Raw genomic sequence first — 21,811 nt, forward strand, 5'->3', positions numbered from 1 at the left:
TACTTATCAAATTATAACAAAACTCAAACAATATATCAAACTCACATACATGCCTCCCTCTAACAAATGTAAGACTATAAAACATAAAACAACCAATGCTTATTAGATAATATTCCATAATATCATACATGTCTTGCAAAAACAAACAAAAAATCTAAATAAATTAAAACAAGCAATGTTTATTATACATATACTTTAGTTTTGAAATTAATTTTATAATTCACATCCCGCCCGTAGGGCGGGCCGACCCTAGTATATATATATATATGTGTGTGATTTGATCAAAAAAAAAAATATATATATATGTGTGTGTGTGTGTGTGTGTTAATTCATTTAAAACAAAACAATAGATAATTGAAAAAAAAAAGATAATGAATGTTCGTGTATGTATACAGCACACACCGTGTTATATACACATATGTGCAGACATGCAGTTACGTGAGTGCATGTACGCATACATCTAATATATTATTATTAACGTTGGAATTTATATGAAAACCTCGAAGACAGGTAACATATATATGATGATAATATGACAGAGGCGTATCGAGAAAATGTACGATCCACATATTTTTGAATATTTCACATGATCAAGGGTTTGCACAATATCACAAAGAGTCGACCTGTGAATTAGTCAAAGTGGCTAATATTGTACGTGTATACGTTATCCAATTGTTCTCTTTTACCTAATTTCTAATGAAACTACTAATTATGAGTGGAAGGATAAAGCAAACTGAATCAAATCCTACAGAAAATAAAACCAAATCAAGCTAAATCGAAATGCATACGGATAACTGAAGATAAAAATAATCTATCCAAGCCACGATATGAAGCCAGACAGGACTTAATACAGTTTTACTTTAGAGATGTATAGAAAATGAAATAACTAAAACTTAACCTAACCAAAAGTAAAAAATATGTGCTCTTAAACATCCTCTGCTTAATGCAACCGCATATGTTTTATTTGTTTGCCAGAAATTCATGCAAGTGCATTTCCAGTGGTGGTTAATATTCTTCATTAACCTAAATTTTTTAAATTATGTATACGTGTAAGTATGAAAAAATATTTATAGTTCATTATAAGTATTTCCAAATACTTTGAAGTGAGTTTCTCATAATTTTAAGGTAACCAAAATAATAATTTATTAATACTTATAACCTTATATAGTTCGAATTGTTTTTGTGAGACTTTTACATTGAAAGTGCTCTAAGTAAAATTATTTGTTAATCTAACAGAGAATACAATTATTAGAAATAGCAAGTAGTATCTTCTTCTTTTTTTGTTAAACTTCGCTCTCGATTCGATCTCTCTTGCTCTCTACTCTCGTGTGTTAAACGTAAACGTAAGTAAAGACACAACGATCTGTTTACCCTGTGTTCACCTCACCACTCCAAACTCGGAATGGCAGCTATACTCACAGGGGCCGAGAATCAACCGGCAATCACTAAAGAGCTCTGATCTGAGCTTTCTTGTGTACAACAAATGGAGTCCTCTCTGTATCTCTCTATCTTGTTACACGCAACAGAATAAAGGAAAGAGATGAACCTAATACCGTTAAGTAAACACTCCCTCAGCTCAATCACACGCGCAGACTTCCACACGTACCAATGAGAGCTTAACACCTGTACACAACTTCAGTAATATCCATCTAACCCTCTCGTACAACCCGAGACTCTAGATGCCTTAGTCAAAACCTTCACCTTTAACCTTGTGATCTGATGACTATAATCCACAAATCTCCACCTTAGGCAAAGATCACTTCTTCACTTGTCTTCTGATCCGAAAGACTCCACCGGTGCTCATCAACCTGACCACCCTCATCCCTTTACCGGAATGAATTTGAACTTCTTCAGTTCTTGGAGATTCGAAGCATCTTCAATGCTTCCTTTACCTTATACACTGGTAATACCTTGGTAAAGATGTCAGCAGGATTAAACTCTGTAGCTATCTTGGTAACCTTGATCACGCCTTTGCTGATGTAGTCCCTTCCAAAATGATACTTGTTGGCTACATGCTTAGAGCGCTCGTGAAAAACTGCATTCTTCGATAATGCTATTGCACTCTGAGAATCACAGAAGATCTCTACTGATTCTTGACCGAACCCAAGCTCCTCTGCAAAACCTTTAAGCCACAAGGCTTCTCGTATAGCCTCAGACAATGAGATATACTCTGCTTCAGTTGTACTCAACGCAACTACCTTCTGCAAAGATGATCGCCAGCTTATGGCATTTCCGCCTGCAGTGAAGATCATACCCGTAATTGACCTTCGATGATCAAGGTCTGCTGCAAAATCCGAATCACAGTACCCTTGAATCACAAAGTCTCCTTGATTCTTGTAGCTAAGCCTCATTTCCACTGATCCTTGTATATACCTCAAAATCCACTTGACAGCTTGCCAATGCTCCTTCATAGGTTTGCTCATAAACCTACTGACCAGCCCTATGGGATAGGCCAAGTCAGGACGCGTTCCCACCATAGAGTACATCACACTTCCTACTGCACTCTGATAAGGAACGTCTCTCATGGCTTCAAGTTCTTCTTGATATTCAAGATCTGTAGGCGTCTTGAGCTTAAAATGAGATCCCATCGGAGTAGTAACAGGTTTGGACTGATCCATTCCGAAATTGCTTAGAACTCTCCTCAAATAACTCTCCTGAGACACCCTAAGACTTCCATTCACTCTGTCTCTTTCTATCTCCATTCCTAGAATCTTTTTAGCATCTCCAAGATCCTTCATCTCAAATTCTTTCTTGAGCAATGTTTTCAACTCCTCCACCTGAGCTTTATCTTTCGATGCAATCAATATATCGTCTACATATAGCAGAAGATATACATATCCAGTCTTCTTCACTTCTTTGAAGTAAACACAAAAGTCATACTGACTCCTCTCATAGCCGCTCTTAATCATGAAGTCATCAAACCTCTTATTCCATTGACGCGGCGACTGCTTCAAACCATACAACGATCTCTTAAGAAGACAAACTTTATTTGGATGATCCTTGTCAACGAACCCTTCAGGCTGTTCCATGAATATACGTTCATCAAGATACCCGTGAAGAAAGGCTGTCTTCACATCGAGTTGTTGAAGTTCCATATTAAAATGTACCACCGCAGACAGCACATATCGTATTGATACATGTTTAACCACAGGAGCGAATATCTCCTGATAGTCAATTCCCTCCTTTTGGGCGTAACCTTTTGCTACAAGTCTCCCTTTGTGTCTTGGAGCTTCAACACCAACAATCCCAGGCTTCCTCTTGAAAATCCATCTGCAACCAATAGCTTTCTGGTCTTTAGGTCTGTCTACTAGAATCCATGTACCGTTCTTTTTCAGTGAAGTCATTTCTTCTTCTGCTGCCTCAGTCCACTTATCGCTATCTGCATCATTCATAGCCTCTTCATAACTTGCTGGCTCTGTTCCTCCATCTTCCGACATCAGGCAGATCATGTATAGGAAACCCTCTTCATACTCAGACAATTCACACTCGTAGTCTTCTAATCTCACAGGTGGTCTCGAAGTTCTTTTAGGCCGGTCTCTGGCCAGCTGATAATCATCAGAAGCATCCTTATCTTGACTGGAATCTCCATTCTCAGGACCCTCTTCATTTACTGCTCCACCTTGATTATCATCTTCTGATGATTCAATCTGTTTAGTGAGATTGAGTTTTACCACCCCCGTAGCATTTTCTATGCCTCTTGAATCATCACTATGTTTGAGATCCTTGAAAACTTGATCTTCACGAAACACCACGTTTCTACTAATGATGCACTTCTGATCATCGATCAGCCAGACTCTATACCCTTTAACTCCTTCTGGGTATCCAAGAAATACTCCCTTCTTAGCTCTGGGATTCAACTTTCCCTCGTCAGCATGAATGTACGCCAAACACCCAAACCTTCTCAAACCTTCTAGGCTAGGCATTGTTGATGTCCAAAGCTCTTCAGGCACTTGAAAATTAATCACTGAAGATGGTGATCTGTTGATAAGATAGACGGCTGTTGATGCTGCTTCTGCCCAAAAACGTTGGCTCAAACCGCTCTCACTAAGCATCGTCCTAACCTTGTTCATGATAGACCTGTTGAGCCTCTCAGCAACCCCATTTTGCTGAGGTGTATATGTGCATGTTCTATGTCTGACTATCCCTTCATCTCTGCAGAAGCCATCAAATAGAGCATTGCAAAATTCTAATCCATTGTCTGTCCTCAGCTTCTTAACCTTTCTCTCTGTCTGTGTCAGATCTTAGTGTGTTCTTCACTGATACATGACACTCCTGGTCCTGAAGTTTCGACTTTCACTGGATTACCATTTGTAATGGCTTTCCCTTGAAGAAAATAGAGTGATTCATGTCTAGTTCCTTTCAGCATAACAATGCAGCCTCTTATCACCTTTAGGATCCCTTTAGCACTTTTGAATTCACACCCTTTTGCCTCCAACGTGCCAAGAGATATCAGGTTTCTAGATATGTCCGGGATATATCTGACCTCATGTAGCACCACTGTAGTGCCGTCTTGATTCTGAAATCTTACTGAACCAAAACCCCTGACTTCTGAAAAAGAATTGTTAGCCATTCTAACTTTTCCAACTGCAGCTTCCGTGTAGTTAATGAAGACATCCTTCCTTGGTGTCATGTGAAATGAGCAGCCAGTGTCCATGATCCACTCATCATATCTGACATCATCTTGGCTCAAGTTAATCTCAGACACTAGCAAACCAACCAAGTCATGCGCATCATCTTTCACTGTTGAGGTTTCACCTTGATCTTGAGACTGATTGTAGCCTTTACCTTTGTTGCGGTCAAGCCACTTATAGCATTGCTTCTTGACATGACCCTCTTTTCCGCAGATCCAGCAGGTTCGCTTACTATCCTTTGATTGAGATCTCGACCTGGACCTGTTCTTAGATTTGCCAAAATTCACAGTCCTACCAGTTCTAGATTCATTTCTTCCTCTAGCAAAATGACCTTCTCCATTAGTCCTAACAGTTGATGAATCTTCGTACTCGGTTTCTTTTGATCTTGCTGCGCTTGCTACTTCATCTAATCTGATAGCTTCCCTACTATATTTCAATGTCTCTTTCAGAGAATCATACCTAGATGGTAAAGCATTCAAGAGCAATATAGCTTGTACCTCCTCGGGGATTTCGATGCTGAGATTACTGAGATCCGCAATCAGTTTCAAGAAGTCGTCTACGTTCTGGTCGATGGTTCTTGAATCCTGCATCCTGAAGGAGTATACCTTGAGCTGCGCATGAACCCGATTCGGAAGCGTCTTCGCCATGTACAGCTTATCCAGAAGCGTCCAAACTTGAGCTGCGGTTTCGCACTTGTCAAGCTTCCTCAGGACGTGATCTCCAACACTCATGAAGATGAGATTCATCGCCTTCTCATCACGCTCCGATCTTGAGAGCTCTTCTTTCTCAATCTTCTTCTTCGAATCTGGATCTTGATCATCGTCATCGTCTGTTGACTTCTTGATCTTCGTAGATTCGGTGAGAACGTCTTTCAATCCTTGGACACTGAGATTCGCTAGCATACGCTTCTTCCAGATCCCGAAATCTCCCGTCCCATCGAACATCGTTATCGTCAGCTCGATCTTCTGAGTCGCCATCACCGATCGAATCGATTAGCCAGAGAACCTGGCTCTGATACCAATCTGTTAAACTTCGCTCTCGATTCGATCTCTCTTGCTCTCTACTCTCGTGTGTTAAACGTAAACGTAAGTAAAGACACAACGATCTGTTTACCCTGTGTTCACCTCACCACTCCAAACTCGGAATGGCAGCTATACTCACAGGGGCCGAGAATCAACCGGCAATCACTAAAGAGCTCTGATCTGAGCTTTCTTGTGTACAACAAATGGAGTCCTCTCTGTATCTCTCTATCTTGTTACACGCAACAGAATAAAGGAAAGAGATGAACCTAATACCGTTAAGTAAACACTCCCTCAGCTCAATCACACGCGCAGACTTCCACACGTACCAATGAGAGCTTAACACCTGTACACAACTTCAGTAATATCCATCTAACCCTCTCGTACAACCCGAGACTCTAGATGCCTTAGTCAAAACCTTCACCTTTAACCTTGTGATCTGATGACTATAATCCACATTTTTTTTTGAGCAAAGCAAGTAGTATCTAGTCATGCATTTTTCTTTTTGCAGTTACAAACATTTTAGCATTAGTTTTATTTTTTAACGTATAAACGACCAATATAAACTTGAAAATGGCGTGAACTCATGGGATGGGTAAATTTGTCTATTTAAAGAAAAAAACAGTAGCACTAAATGGTGTGACAAAACTCCTGATTCTTCGAGATTCTACCAATTACAAAATTGGTGATATAAAACAAGCGTTCTTGTTTCTTGTACTTAATTACTTATACGGCTCGTGTAACAATGAACAGTGGCATTTTCTAATTTAGTGAGAACTGAACAATTGAAGGCTGAAATGCATCTTGATTCGTGAACACACAAATAAGGATGCCCCTTGGAATATCTCCCTTTACTTATATTCACACGTTCAGTAAAGTTTACTTTCTTTTAAAAAGGAGAAAAAGAGAAAGAGTTTACTTTCTTTTTGTATTATTCTTTGTAGCATTATTCTAACATAGTTAAATGTAAATGTTGTTTCTCTAGATAACGAATCAGCCACGATAGTTTGAATCAGGGCTGATTAGGGATGACATCATTTGTCTTTTCTGACGAGTACTCTAGAACCGGAATTCATGGCTCTACATTTAGTTTCACCAATTTGTCCCCTATAAACCTGTCTCCGTCATCTCCTCCTTCGTTGCATTTCATTGTCGAGCCAAAAACTATTCCGATAAGTCTACTCAGAGTTGTGCTTAGAAGCTTTTGAAAAAAACATTTACCTAGGGCCTTCAAATTTTGTAAAAAATTTAGGGCCTCAAATTAGAAAGAAATTTATTTTTACATGGTAGTTAACATATTCTCTTACTTAGAATTTTATTTTTATTTAAATTTAAATTAGACTTCTGTTTAAAGTAACTAAGTTCGTGATCATTTTTGCTATATTTTAAATAAAACTATAAAGATTCTACTTCTAAAAGACTGTAAATATTTGATCACATTGATCTTTTATTTTATATGCTATGAGTTAGATTTATTTTATATATTTATGAGAATTTGATAAAGAAAATAAAATATTTTCAATATATAGTTCATCTAAATGCTAAGATTTACATTTTTGACACCTACCAACATTTCAATCAAAATTTATATCTTTGTATTAATATTACAAATTCATACTTTTTGTTCATGATTTAAAATTTTTATTTTATAAAATTTTGGTGAAGAAAATTTAGAAAACGTTTATGTAATAATTCAAAACTTTTGAGTGTTATATATATATATATATATATATTATTAAAAATATATCATGTAAAATATATTTTTGAACTTACCTCGGGCCTCCGAAAACCTTTGCACGGCACTGAGTCTACTAATCGATTGGAATTAGCATCTTTTGTTCTCTTCAATGAGTACTTTAAAACCGGAGCTCATGACCCACTTCTCCTTCATCAGGAAGTTTTATTGGAGGATCAACCATTATATGTCCCTCTCCTACCATGTGAGCTTCACCAAAGACGGCTGCCAACCGCTCTCACACCCTCTTTGGGTATTCCAACGTCAGTATTCAACCCGACTTCATTATATTCTTTGGAACATCGGTTTTAGGATTTCAAGTGAAATTTCTCTTCTGGTCTCTTCTTTCTTTACAACATTTATCTTTCGTTATGCTTTAATCATTTTCATGTATCTCCTAATCGTCGAACATACTTCGAATTGTATTCATTTAATCTCTTTCGGCCTTTAATTTTAATAAGAAAAGAAGACAAGATGGTAAGAGGACAATATGGCCGTTTTTTTGTTCTATTTTAGCAATTTCCCATTTTAATATAAGCTTTTGGTGTTAAAAAAAGTGTATCAGGGACACTAGTTCTCCTAAGGTGCTTCTATATGTGCACATCTCTACTAATAAAAGGGAGCTTTTGAGGCTCCATAGGGCGTCCACATCAGCGGAAAAAAATTTTCTCGAAAGATGACACGTGGCATAAAATATAGTTTTACATTTTAATATTAATTATTTTCGTAATAAAAGGGAGCTTTTGAGGCTCCATAGGGCGTCCACATCAGTGGAAAAAAATTTTCTCGAAAGATGACACGTGGCATAAAATATAGTTTTACATTTTAATATTAATTATTTCGAAAATTGTAAAAAATATGTAAACATACAGCATTAAAAAATGGAAAAACTACATTAAACATATGTAAGATTACTATTTTTCACTTAAAAAAAAGACGGTTTATCTCCATAATGTAACATTACCGTTTTATAAAAAAAAAACAAAAAACATTATATATAATTTCGAAAATAATAAATATATGTAAAACATACAACATAAAAATGGAAATACTACATTAAACATAAATATGTTTGACCATTTGTCCAAGTTCTTCTATTAAACATTGCCGTTTTATATTAAAAATAGAAAAATACGTAAAGATTTAAACATCTATCTTAAAATATAAAATATAGACATTAACTAAATATAAAGTATAAAAAAGAGAAATACTCAATATATAAAAAAATAATAATAAGTAAATATTATAAATATATAAATATACGAATTATATATACAATAATAAGTAAATGCACAATTTTTTAAAATGGAAAGAGTATATTAAATATTAAACATCTATCTTAAAATGTAAAATATAGATATTAAGTAAATAGAAAATATAAGAAAAAGAAATACACAACTTAAAAACAATGGAAAAAGTATATTAAGATTTAAACATCTATCTTAAAATGTAAAATATAGATATTACGCAAATAGAAAGTATAAGAAAAGGAAATACACAATTTAAAAAAAATGGAAAATGTACATTAGTATTTAAACATCTATCTTAAAATGTAAATCAAACTTAAAATATAAAATTATTAGTAAATAGAAAGTATAAGAAATAAAAATACACAATATAAAGAAAAATAAACTCTACTAATAAAAGGGAGCTTTTGAGGCTCCATAGGGCGTCCACATCAGCGGAAAACATTTCTTCCGAAAGATGACATGTGGCATAAAATATAGTTTTACATTTTAATATTAATTATTTTCGAAAATTGTAAAAAATATGTAAACATACAGCATTAAAAAATGGAAAAACTACATTAAACATATGTAAGATTACTATTTTTCACTTAAAAAAAAGACGGCTTATCTCCATAATGTAACATTACCGTTTTATAAAAAAAAAACAAAAAACATTATATATAATTTCGAAAATAATAAATATCTGTAAAACATACAACATAAAAATGGAAATACTACATTAAACATAAATATGTTTGACTATTTGTCCAAGTTCTTCTATTAAACATTGCCGTTTTACATTAAAAATAGAAAAATACGTAAAGATTTAAACATCTATCTTAAAATATAAAATATAGACATTAACTAAATATAAAGTATAAAAGAGAGAAATACTCAATATATAAAAAAATAAATAATAAGTAAATATTATAAATATATAAATATACGAATTATATATACAATAATAAGTAAATGCACAATTTTTTAAAAATGGAAAGAATATATTAAATATTAAACATCTATCTTAAAATGTAAAATATAGATATTAAGTAAATAGAAAATATAAGAAAAAGAAATACACAACTTAAAAACAATGGAAAAGGTATATTAAGATTTAAACATCTATCTTAAAATGTAAAATATAGATATTACGCAAATAGAAAGTATAAGAAAAGGAAATACACAATTTAAAAAAATGGAAAAAGTACATTAGTATTTAAACATCTATCTTAAAATGTAAATCAATCTTAAAATATAAAATTATTAGTAAATAGAAAGTATAAGAAATAAAAATACACAATATAAAGAAAAATAAATAATAAGTAAATATAAAATATAATCTCGAAAGATGACACATGGCATTAAAATATAGTTTTACATTTTAATATTACTTATTTTCGAAAATTATAAAAAATATGTAAACATACAGCATAAAAAAAATGTAAAAACTACATTAAACATATATAAGATTACTATTTTTCACTTAAAAAAAAGACGGCTTATCTCCATAATGTAACATTACCGTTTTATAAAAAAAACAAAAAACATTATATATAATTTTGAAAATAATAAATATATGTAAAACATACAACATAAAAATGGAAATACTACATTAAACATATGTAAGATTACCATTTTACATTTTTATTTTAAGAAAATAATATGTAAACATACAACATAAAAAATGAAAAAACTACAATAAACCTATGTAAGATTACCATTTTTCACTAAAAAAAAACGGCTTATTTCCATAATGTAACATTACTATTTTGTAAAAAAAAAATTATATATAATTTCGAAAATAATAAATAATATGTAAACATACAACATAAAAAATGGAAATACTGCATTAAACATATGTAAAATTACCATTTTACATATGTAAAATTACCATTTTACATTTAAAAATAACAATAATATGTAAACATACAACATAAAAAAATGGAAAAACTACATTAAACATATGTAAGATTACCATTGTTCACTAAAAAAACGGGTTATCTTCATAATGTAACATTACCTTTTTATTAAAAAAAAAAAAAAAACATAAATATAACTATTTGACTATTTGTCCAAGTTCTTCTATTAAACATTGCCGTTTTACATTAAAAATGGAAAAATACGTAAAGATTTAAACATCTATCTTAAAATATAAAATATAGACATTAACTAAATATAAAGTATAAGAAAGAGAAATACTCAATATATAGAAAAATAAATAATAAGTAAATATTATAAATATATAAATATACGAATTATATATACAATAATAAGTAAATGCACAATTTTTAAAAAATGGAAAGAGTACATTAAATATTAAACATCTATCTTAAAATGTAAAATATAAATATTAAGTAAATAGAAAGTATAAGAAAAGGAAATACACAATTTAAAAAATGGAAAAAATACATTAGTATTTAAACATCTATCTTAAAATGTAAATCAATCTTGAAATATAAAATTATTAGTAAATAGAAAGTATAAGAAATAGAAATACACAATATAAAGAAAAATAAATAATAAGTAAATATATAATATAAGTGAATACCAAATTTTAAAAAATGGGAAATTACATTAAGAGTTAAAAATATATATTAAAATTTAAAATATAGATATTACGTAAATAGAAAGTATAACAAATGGAAATATACAATTTAAAAAAATGGAAAACATACATAAGATTTAAACATCTATCTTAAAATGTAAAATAGAGATATTAAGTAAATTAAAAGTACAAGAAATGGAAATACATATACATGAAAATAAATAATAAGTAAATAATGTAAATATATAATATATGAATTATATATGTAATAATAAGTAAATACACAATTTTTTAAAAAGTGGAAAAAGTTCATCAAGCATTAAACATCTATCTTAAAATGTAAAATATATAATATAAGTAAATACACAATTTAAAAAATGGAAAAAGTACATTAATATTTAAATATCTATTTAAAAATATAAAATATTGATATTACGTAAATAAAAATATAAGAAATGGAAATAAACATTTTAAAAAATGGAAAAAGTACATTAAGATTTAAGCATCTATCTTAAAATGTACTTCTATCTTAAAATGGTAGTAAATTATATAAAAATGGAAATACCACATTAAACAAAAAAATTTTTTATAGTTTTACATCAAGAAAGTCCCTATAAAACTCATTATTCCATCCACATCAACCTCACACTATTAAGGAAAATTTCAAAGCATTCGAGCAAAAAAAAGGTTTCACTATCAACTATTGCCGTCCCAGAAACCTTTAATGACCTTGAATGAGATTTTTTTATAACAACAAACTTTTTGTTAGGTGGATTCATTGTTGGGAAACCCGCAACTTCCAAAACCAAACTTATTCATGGGAATTGAATTGTTTTTCATAGACTCAAAGGTATTCTTACAAATTTAAATTAATCTAATGTATAATTTTATTGTTAATATTCATACTAACTCTTTCATGATCAAACCATTTCAGTTAATAACCATTCAAGCGTTTATCCCGAAACACTTCCTTCCTCGCCGAATCAGGTATTGGTTCATGTTGGTTTAGTATTGTTTTTGGTTTACTAACCGGTTTAGGATGGTCCTATTGTAAATATAATTTAAGTTGGTTTAGCATATATTATGTTTAAAATAACTTAAATTAAATAATAATAATATTATGCTTAAAATATAATTTTAGAGAGTTTTCAAATATAGTTTACAGAACATTATAGGTGATGAATTTAATTTATTAAATTCGTTTATTACTTAAAACTAAGTTTTTAAAAAAACATACTGAGTTATAAATATCAATGATGGATTGGTGAGTATAACATGAAGATAAAAATATAAATATCTGATTTTCAAGGTAAGAAATTCAGCTTTTATTCATATACTCAATATATAATATCTTAAATTATGTTTTAAAAAATACACATAATTTATATATATATTAATCTTCCAAACTTAAACTATTATATTATATATGAATAATGTTTTTAAATAAAAATAATTTCTGATTTAAAATAAAAATAAAAACAACAAATGTTTATTTTCAAATAATGGATGTAATTTACATTATACTATCATTTAACAAGTATTAGATACGTTTTGATATATCATTATTTTCTATTTCCAGAAAACAATAAATTGTTAAACATCAATATCATCTAGGTTAAGTATACGAACAACAAAAATTCAAACATCACAAAAAATATTTACATAACCATTATAATACAATAATTTAATCAAAAATACAATTAAAAAAATATTAAAAAGAATAGTTATATACTTAATATTTGAAAAGAAAAGATATTTTTGCTAAAATTGTACTTACCTCGCCAAGGAGATCGACCATCTTTTTACGGATCGATCGAATGTTGAGCATGTGGTCGATCCAAAAATACTCTGCAGTTTAATAAAATCTCTAAAACATTTATTCCAACACTCAAAAGATAGTTTTTGCTAAATGCACGGAGTGCTAGGAAACAACCGTCTTTCGTCGTTCACATGGATGCAGAGTTACCAATTTGGTTTACAGGGTCAATATGAGTCTGTAAATGTTTGCTGTCAAAAAAAAAAAAAAAAAGATAGTTTTGCTAAATATGATAACTAGATAGCCAATAAAATTACAAAAAAATATTTAAATAGTAAAAAATATGTTAATTTAACGTGTTAAAATTTAAAAATAAATTTTAATTATGACATGCATTTTAACATTTATATAAATATAAATCATAGCCTAAATATAAATAATTTAACAACTTAAATTAGAAAAAAATAAAAATCCCGGGCGTAGCCCGGGTTAATCCCTAGTTATATTTAAAAGCATGGCCTCTAGTTTGTAGTGCACTAAATCCGATTGTCTCTCCTCCGAGTACCCATACACTGTTTTTTGTTATTAAGTATTCTTCTGTTTTGCAAAAAATGTCGTTCCGAAGTTTTATCTTTGTTATTTTCTCCGTTTCGCAAAGAATGTCAGTTTTAAAGTTTTAGTTTATAATTTTAATGCAATTTTTTTTTAAAATAAATCAGTTTTATTCCTATTGTGCTAATATATTATTAAAAAAAACTTTTATTTAATGTGTAAATAAATCATAAAATAGAGATTTTAAAATTATTTTTTAATATGTGAAAAAAATTCAAATAACATTTTTTAATGAAACTGACGGAGTATTGTATTTTCTTCATAATTTAGTCCTTTATAACTCTTCAATCCATAACATTTTTCTGCTCTTGTGAGCTGCATCTGTCAAACAAGGTAATCACCCTTGACAGCATAATATTTTTTAAACAGTATTATCTTTACCTTGCGAGTTTTCTTGACATAAACTTGAGGTAGAAACGGTTGGTTTGACAGTCTCGTCAGAGGAAGCTGAAAACTATTTTCTTGTTGGAGGAATGTTGAGGCAGATTTAAAACGATTCCAGTTTTATCATATATATATTTTACGCTCATAATGCTTTATTATAGTTTGAATATATAATAATAATGCATTATTAATTCATCACATATATATTCAAACTATAAACGTGAGGTAAAAACGATTGGTTAGTCGGTCTCGTCAGAGAAAACGATTCTTGTTAGAGGAATGTTGAGGCAGATTTAAAACGATTCCAGTTTTATCATATATATATGTATATATATTTTACTTTATTTTTACGCTCATTGCATTATTATAGTTTGAATATATATGTGATGAATTAATACAATAAGTGCAGTTGTCATATATTTTTCTTTAATAAAAAAGAATCATATCAGTACGTTTGACTTTTGAAGCATATGACAATAATATCTTTTATGTTGGAGCACATCATTAATATTTTTAAATAATTAAATGATTCAATTATATATATATATTTAAAAATTAATAATTTAATTAGAGAACTAAGTATTTTGTCCGCATAACTTTACAAATAAATTAAAATTACTTATGATCCAACGTATCCAATACAAACCTAAAAAACTACTTATATATTATCCAATATATAATCTTATAGTATAATATATTAAACAAATTTATCAACAAGTAATAACATAGATAAATTATATAATGATTCATTAATGATAATGGTGCTTTTAACCTTTATACCATGTAACATTAAATACATTTTTTTGTCACTGTAGCAGATTCCAAACCCTCCATTAAAGTCTTTGTTTTGCCCACCGAAAACCATAAACGAAAAACCTTTCACATTGTTCGTGATATAAAGTGTGAAATTTTATTTGTATATACAATTTGTTTTCTCTGTTATTGTTGCTATATTTAACCACCATTAAGAATCAAACTTAAATTTATCATCTTTGTCAAAAACCCAAATATATATACATGATAACATAATACCTTTATAATTTTATTTTTCGATTTTGTAGTAGTCCGCCTATCATTCCTCCTCTCTCCCTGTTTTAGTAAATAGAAACAATTAAAAACAAAACAACAAAACAAACGATTTGGAGATGAAAGAGGTACTTCTGATATGTAATGATTGTATTAATGCTCCCTGTTACACAATAAAATCACATAAGATATTAGAAGCAATATAACATTGACTCATATATATAGGTATAAACTAAGCTAAGAACTCAACAAATGAGCGGCCATACAAGACAAAGATAAATAGGGATTAGTATGAATAGTTCAGAAATTTCATCTTTTTGAATCGAAGATAATATTCAGTTAAATTGATGGCAACTTTTATAAACTAAACTAAAATCTAAATATATGAGCGGCCAGACATACACAACAAAGATAAATGGAGTTCAGTATAGGCCTGGTTTAGTATATATAGTTTCGAAAATTCATCTTTTTGAATCAAAGATAATATTCAGTTAAAATTGATGGTAACTTGTCAGCTTAAAACAGTACTTACATAGATTATTAAGAGTTTAATTATAAAAATATCTAGTCCCTATCACAATTTATAAACTAATTTAGATAAATGTACTTTTAATTAAAATTGTTACATGTAAATTTAATAATTTATTAAAGTTAACATTGAGATTAACCTATCTAATTTTTAACGTGAGAATTCGAATGCACAAAATCACTTCTAAAAGTTTCACATTCATGACCTCAGCAATAACATTTTAAAGATAAAATATTAGAATGATGAAATAGTGAAAAAGAGAATATAAATAGGACACATCAATGAAAAATCACAGTATGATATAATTAAATATTAACCAACATAGATCAAAAAATTAAATATTAATAAATAAGATAATATATAGACCCCATTGTCTTAATGTCACACCCATTTTTAATAAAGTTATAAATAATAATATGTATTATACAAACTAATGACTTAGGTAAAATAATTAAAGTATGGCAAATAAGCAAAAATATTAATTAAAATCATGTAAACATGAAAAATACGCAAAATATCTCAAATCATGGATAACATGACAAATAAGTAAAATAAAAAACATATAAATATATAAAAAAATTTAAAAATATATATAACATTTTTTTCATAAATACTTGACCAGTTTTTATATTTTCTTATTTGAAGAACATTTTTTATAAATTTAATCAATTCCACTATATAGCATAAAATAGCTTTTATCACAAAATAGTTTATCGTAAATAGCACACAAAAGAGAGAATACCAAAAATAATATTTGTTAAAACTACAAACACCAAAATACTCTTAATAAAATATATTTAATATCAATAAATATTTTTAAATATTTCTTTAAAAATAAAATAAATATCAATACCCAAAATTTTATATCCTAAGCTCTAAACCTGATATTAAACTCTAGACCCTAAACTTTCACTCCCAAACATTAAACTCTAATTCATTCCTATTTAAACATATGCACAAATTTATCTTTATATCCTTTAATGAATGCTAATTTTGTCATTTTATGCATTATTTTGAAACAAAAACATTTTATTATCGTTATCATATGTATTTATCTATAATTTTATATTTATCTTGTATTTATTATTTTATTTTCGTATCTAAATGATTAATTGAGAACATGTTTCAGAAATTATCTGTGGAAAAGATCTTATATATAATTTTGGCGAAAATACGCTAACTGGTAACCATTAAAAAATAACATGAATTAAAAATAAAATAATAGAAGGAACAATGATAGAGCTGAAGAGAAATATTTGGTTATTTAATGTTTCTACAAAATTTGATAAAAAAATAAAATTTACTGAAAGGAATGACAAGAACCATCTATATTATTTTAAATTGGTGTAAATTTTGAAGAATATAAGGAACTTCCTCTACAAAACGTATTATTATCGATGAACATATTTGGTGGAAGGTCATCTGGAATGCCTGTTCCGACGGATTTCGGATTTCCTATAAACATTTTCGATGGTCTACCTCATCAAAGAAAATAATACGTCGAGAACTTGTTGTGATATGAATTCCCAAAGACTGTTTTCAGACGAAAGGAGTTGTCGAAAGTGAAGATCCATCAAGAGTTATTCGCGATGATTTTTTAACAAAATTATATATATATAGTTAAATCATATATTTTAAAAAAAAATATTTTACTAACTAAAATTTTTAATTTGAAAATAATAAAGTAAAATAAATTAATTTTATACAAAACCAAGTATTTAAAAGTAAGTAAGAATGAAAACATAAAACTAAAAGACGCCAAACTTGCGGCGCATCGCTTCCATGAATTTTTTTTTTTTTTTTTTTTTTTTTTTGCGATTTGCCAGGCAGGGTCAGTGTTCTGAACCATGATTGATGCATTTTTCGCTTGAACCTCTTTGTTTGACATCTCCAACAGTTTCCTACGGATTCTTGACAAGTTTCAACAGAATGTATTTTGTCTATTTGTCGTAGGGAATTAGTCAAAAATTCTGTCAGAAGTTATCGTGTTTTCTTATAGTGTTCACTATTTCCATTCATTCATTTGCTCATCATTTTTTTTTTGAATTATACAGAGGTATCCTGACTCCACAGAAGTAATCCAGACTAGTCACGTGTTGCCACGTGTCGGTCCTCTGTCCCTGGCGATGCTGAAATATTAATTTCCCAGTGGCCGGGATTCGAATCCAGGTGGCAGTACTCACAGCTGTAAGTCCTTTATAACTAGAGATAGAAACCCCTGTTACATTTGCTCATCATTAAGAGCCTTAATGTCTGTATTCAAGCGTTGGCTCAAGGTATTTATGTATTTAGCATGTGATCTTTTGAAATTTGGACTTTTATCATCATTTATACAATTTACATACGGAAAGCATTTGAGCATGGATTTATATTAATTATTGTTACTGTGTATCTAGTCGTTGCTGTAAAAAAAGACGAGAGTACCTAAGGTAACAAGCTTAAAGTTACGTAATTTAAGTTTTCTATTTCTAGCAGGCTAGCAGCCATGAAAAGTAAAATAACTAACCAATAACTTAGTGTCGCCAGAAAATGACGAGTTATATTAGATATGAATATATAAAAACAAAGAAACAAGATAATACAATTTTAAGAACACACAGATTGGAGGAGCTGTGGAGACAAAAGCAAAGGTCGTGAACTGGTGCATGTGAGCACTAAAAGAGATGTTACCATCACTGCCCATTGACAAATATAGACCCAATCACATGTCTCATCCGTTTTTACATGCACACAGCACAAACACACACATACATTCACTATATGTATGTATATGTTTTCTCTTGGAAGAAACTAACACGACAAAATGTCACCCAAGAAACTGTCGAGGTTTGCTCATCATTTAAAAAACCGATTTAGTAATTACAAACTAATTGACTAATTGAGATCCTCCATGAATTATTTATTCAAGTTAACATATTGATGTAACCTATAATGGACAACGAAACTACCTAAAACTTCTCGACTAATTAAACATATAATTCGATATAATTCGGATCAGATTTTTGATCTTTTGTACGAGTTGCTTTGTAGTTTTTAGCGCTACCCCTAAGCCATTATTAATAATAGCGGGCAACCATAAGGTATAAGTCATGCCCTCTAAAAGAGTTAAGTCCACGATAAAATTGATCGTCTTTTCTTCTTCTATCTTTTCCATTAAATTATCTCATTTTTTTCTTCTAAATTCGGATCACTGATCGTTGTCGCTGCGATTTGTCGCTGCGATTTTACACCGAACATTGCCACTGGAAACAATTATGAGTTGGTCTATAGAGTAAACGATTTGCTCTTCAAAGGAGAGTTAAATTATACGGTGTAGGTTTCACCACAAAAGATATTGACTTCTCAGCAATTTATGAAAAGCCACAAAGTAACCGGCCGGCCGTTTGAGGACAGTAATGATAGATATAACTGAAAATTTTGAAACACCATAGTATATAGAACATAAGACACCTATCTGGTCAGAAAAATTAGGTCAAGCCGTCGAGAGAGAAAAGAAGAAGAAACTCCACGTCGCCTGATCTCCTTCCGTGCTTGGTGGTGCTTTTCACCGCCGCTACGTGAGGGAGGATATGCTATTTCTCTTTAGTTTAATCTAGGTTTTGAATGGTTTATGGTGGTTTGGGTGAAGGTCTTTTTCTCGTTAGTTCATATTTCTCACCAATTTCGACGATCAGAATCTATAGAATCGTCGTTGTTCAAGGGATGTATGGGTTGTGGTGCTTTTGTTTCTTTTCGGTTGCTTGCAGTTATGGTTAATTCTTTTTCGCTTGTTCTAGCTTTTTGGATTCGTCGGTGTGAGGTGTATTTGCTGTGGAGGTATCTACTATACCTTTATCCACAATGGATTGGGCGAGCGTTTGGAGACGAATCAGTGAGTTTGATTTGCAAGTTTTCTCTTGCGAGGAAGTGACCAGTTTTAGTTCCATAGATCGCTATTCTGCCTAACGAGTGTGTAAGATCTCTAAATCTTCGCCTGTGTTTTTTTCCTTTAGCTTTTCAAGTTATTGTGTCCTTGAGTCTAGGTGTTTGGTTTTGACTTGGTTCTGCCTTGACTCCGGTTTGCAACAGTCTTTGGTGTTGATGTAAGTTTATTCTCGTACATGTTAGTCCCGATGTTGCGCCTGTTTTGGCTTTGTGGTGTACCTTTTAGGATTGGGTTTGCCTAAGTCATTGATTCTTTAGTTATCTTCGGTCTCATGTTTCTCACGAATGTGTGCGAGTTATGATCAGTCCATCAGTTCCAACTTTAGTACATGTGGCTCTCTAATATTTATTTCTCGTATTATTCTACCTCATTGTTATTGTTTTCGGAGATATTACTATTTTCTGCTCGTTTTTATAATCCACGATGTTTCATTATGAAAAAAATAATAAAATTTTGAGTTAAAAAGAAAAAAAAAAGACACTTATCTGGTAACCATGATGACACATCACCTAATTTCAGTTGTCCCACTTTATGTTGCATTACATCTACATTATATTAATATTATATACAAGTATATGTTAATTAAATATGCATTTTGTATGCGAGTAGATGAGGTGCAATATGAAAGGTATATGTGTTTATCCGAACAGGTGCCCGTTGTTGTATGTTTGTCTTCGCTTGCTCAATGGATTTCAAAATTTCAACCAACCAAAGTGGATGAGTCTTAACCAACATTTACTCTACACGTGGCAGACATATATCCCCTGAAATTATATGGTTTCATGTCTAAAATAGCAATATCCCCTTCCGAAATGCACATCTAGTTACCTACATCAAGTAACTTAGTAAGGCTCTGTTAAAAAAAATATAACTTAAAGTATTCGATTTTTGTCATTAGCCTATTACTTCTTACATTATTTATGGGAATAATTACAGTAGTACTTAATATAGACACTTTATAATTGTTATACAATAAAAATTCACAATATACGATTCCAGATGCAACAAATGAATAAATACAAAAGTAAACGGCACTTAGATCTAATATGGTTCACCATTTCAGCCACGTCTATAGGTAAAGAGAAATTTTATTATTGGAAGTGGTATTAGATTGAGAATACAATTATAATTACAAGAACACAAATTTTATATATACGAGTATCTCGCGTCTTACAAGAACATTTGCACAAATGTTTCAACTTCTTATGTTTCAAAAAAAAAGTATCTCGCATCTTAAAACTTTACTAGCGAGTTTGCACGGATTTTAATTTTTTTTTTATAAATTGTTTGATAATATTTTTAAACATATTGGTTATTTAAATATTTTTAGATTCATATCCGGATCCGAAATGATCTGAATCGAATCTCATCCATAAATTTATAGTATCTGAATGGAGTTTAATTTTAAAACAAAATAATGATATCAAAATAAACTGATTTTTAACACTTGAATGTCCATGTCTAACTGATTTTGTGAACAAATAATTTTTTTTAACGGTTTGAATTTTTGTCACGAATAATTGTTTTTATTCAAACCTAAAAATTATTATTCTTAACACGTTAAATAAATGATGTGATATTATAGTAAATACAATTGATGAATTTGTTAGAAAGAGTAAAACAAGAAGATATAATAAAATATTTTAAAATATATAAGTTATGTTTAATATTTTGTAATAAATGTTGTCGAGTTAATTAAAAATACAATACTGACCGACTTTTCTTTTTTTTTGAGAAAGGATTATTGCTGACAGACTTGCATGCTTAAGGGTATGACTGGTTTTCCCGCTACCACCCGCAAACGCAGCTTTTGCGGTTAGTAGCGGTTGCTGGCGTTTTGCAACAATCGCTCAAACCGCTCTAAACCGCTCCAAATCGCTCCAAATCGCTTTGAACCTCATAAATTCAAAAGCTGGTTCCAGCTAGCGTTTGCGGTTGCGGGCGTTTGCAGGAGGATAAATTTTTTTTTTTTTCAAAACAATATAAATACAAAAATAAAAAAATTCAATAAAAAAATTAAAGTGAAATTATAAAAATGCTAAAATATATCAATTAAATTTTAATTAATATTATAAAACTTTAAAATAAAAATATTTTTTATATTTTTTAAAAATTTAAACTATAACTTTCTAAATATAAATTTTATATTTATTATAGTATTATTATTTTTGATATTTTTATAATTGTATAAAATGTAAATATTATTAATTTATTATTTAACAGCTGCTGCATTTGGTAGTTAACCAGTCATAAGTATCCCGCAAACGCACAAATTTCTAACCGCAGAACCAGTCGTACAAATCTCTTAAAACCGCTAGAAACCGCAACCACCCGCATCCGCAAACTCCCGCAACCGCAACCGCAACCGCTGCGGTTAAACCAGTCAGGCCCTAAGTCTAATAAACGTAAATAGAATACTA

The 21,811-nt window shown here is 30.2% G+C and overlaps 1 long non-coding RNA gene across 1 annotated transcript; it reads right to left on the minus strand.

Moving 5' to 3' along the window:
* Positions 1 to 13,547: 13,547 nt before the first annotated feature.
* On the minus strand, positions 13,548 to 21,355 carry LOC117127979. The gene is made up of 2 exons (XR_004451025.1): positions 15,070 to 21,355; positions 13,548 to 15,000 (listed from the first exon to the last, which is right to left on the minus strand). It is a non-coding gene; the product is annotated as an uncharacterized LOC117127979 (long non-coding RNA).
* Positions 21,356 to 21,811: the final 456 nt, after the last annotated feature.

This window comes from Brassica rapa, chromosome A09 (genome assembly GCF_000309985.2).
Source record: "Brassica rapa cultivar Chiifu-401-42 chromosome A09, CAAS_Brap_v3.01, whole genome shotgun sequence".
Taxonomy (NCBI): domain Eukaryota; kingdom Viridiplantae; phylum Streptophyta; class Magnoliopsida; order Brassicales; family Brassicaceae; genus Brassica; species Brassica rapa.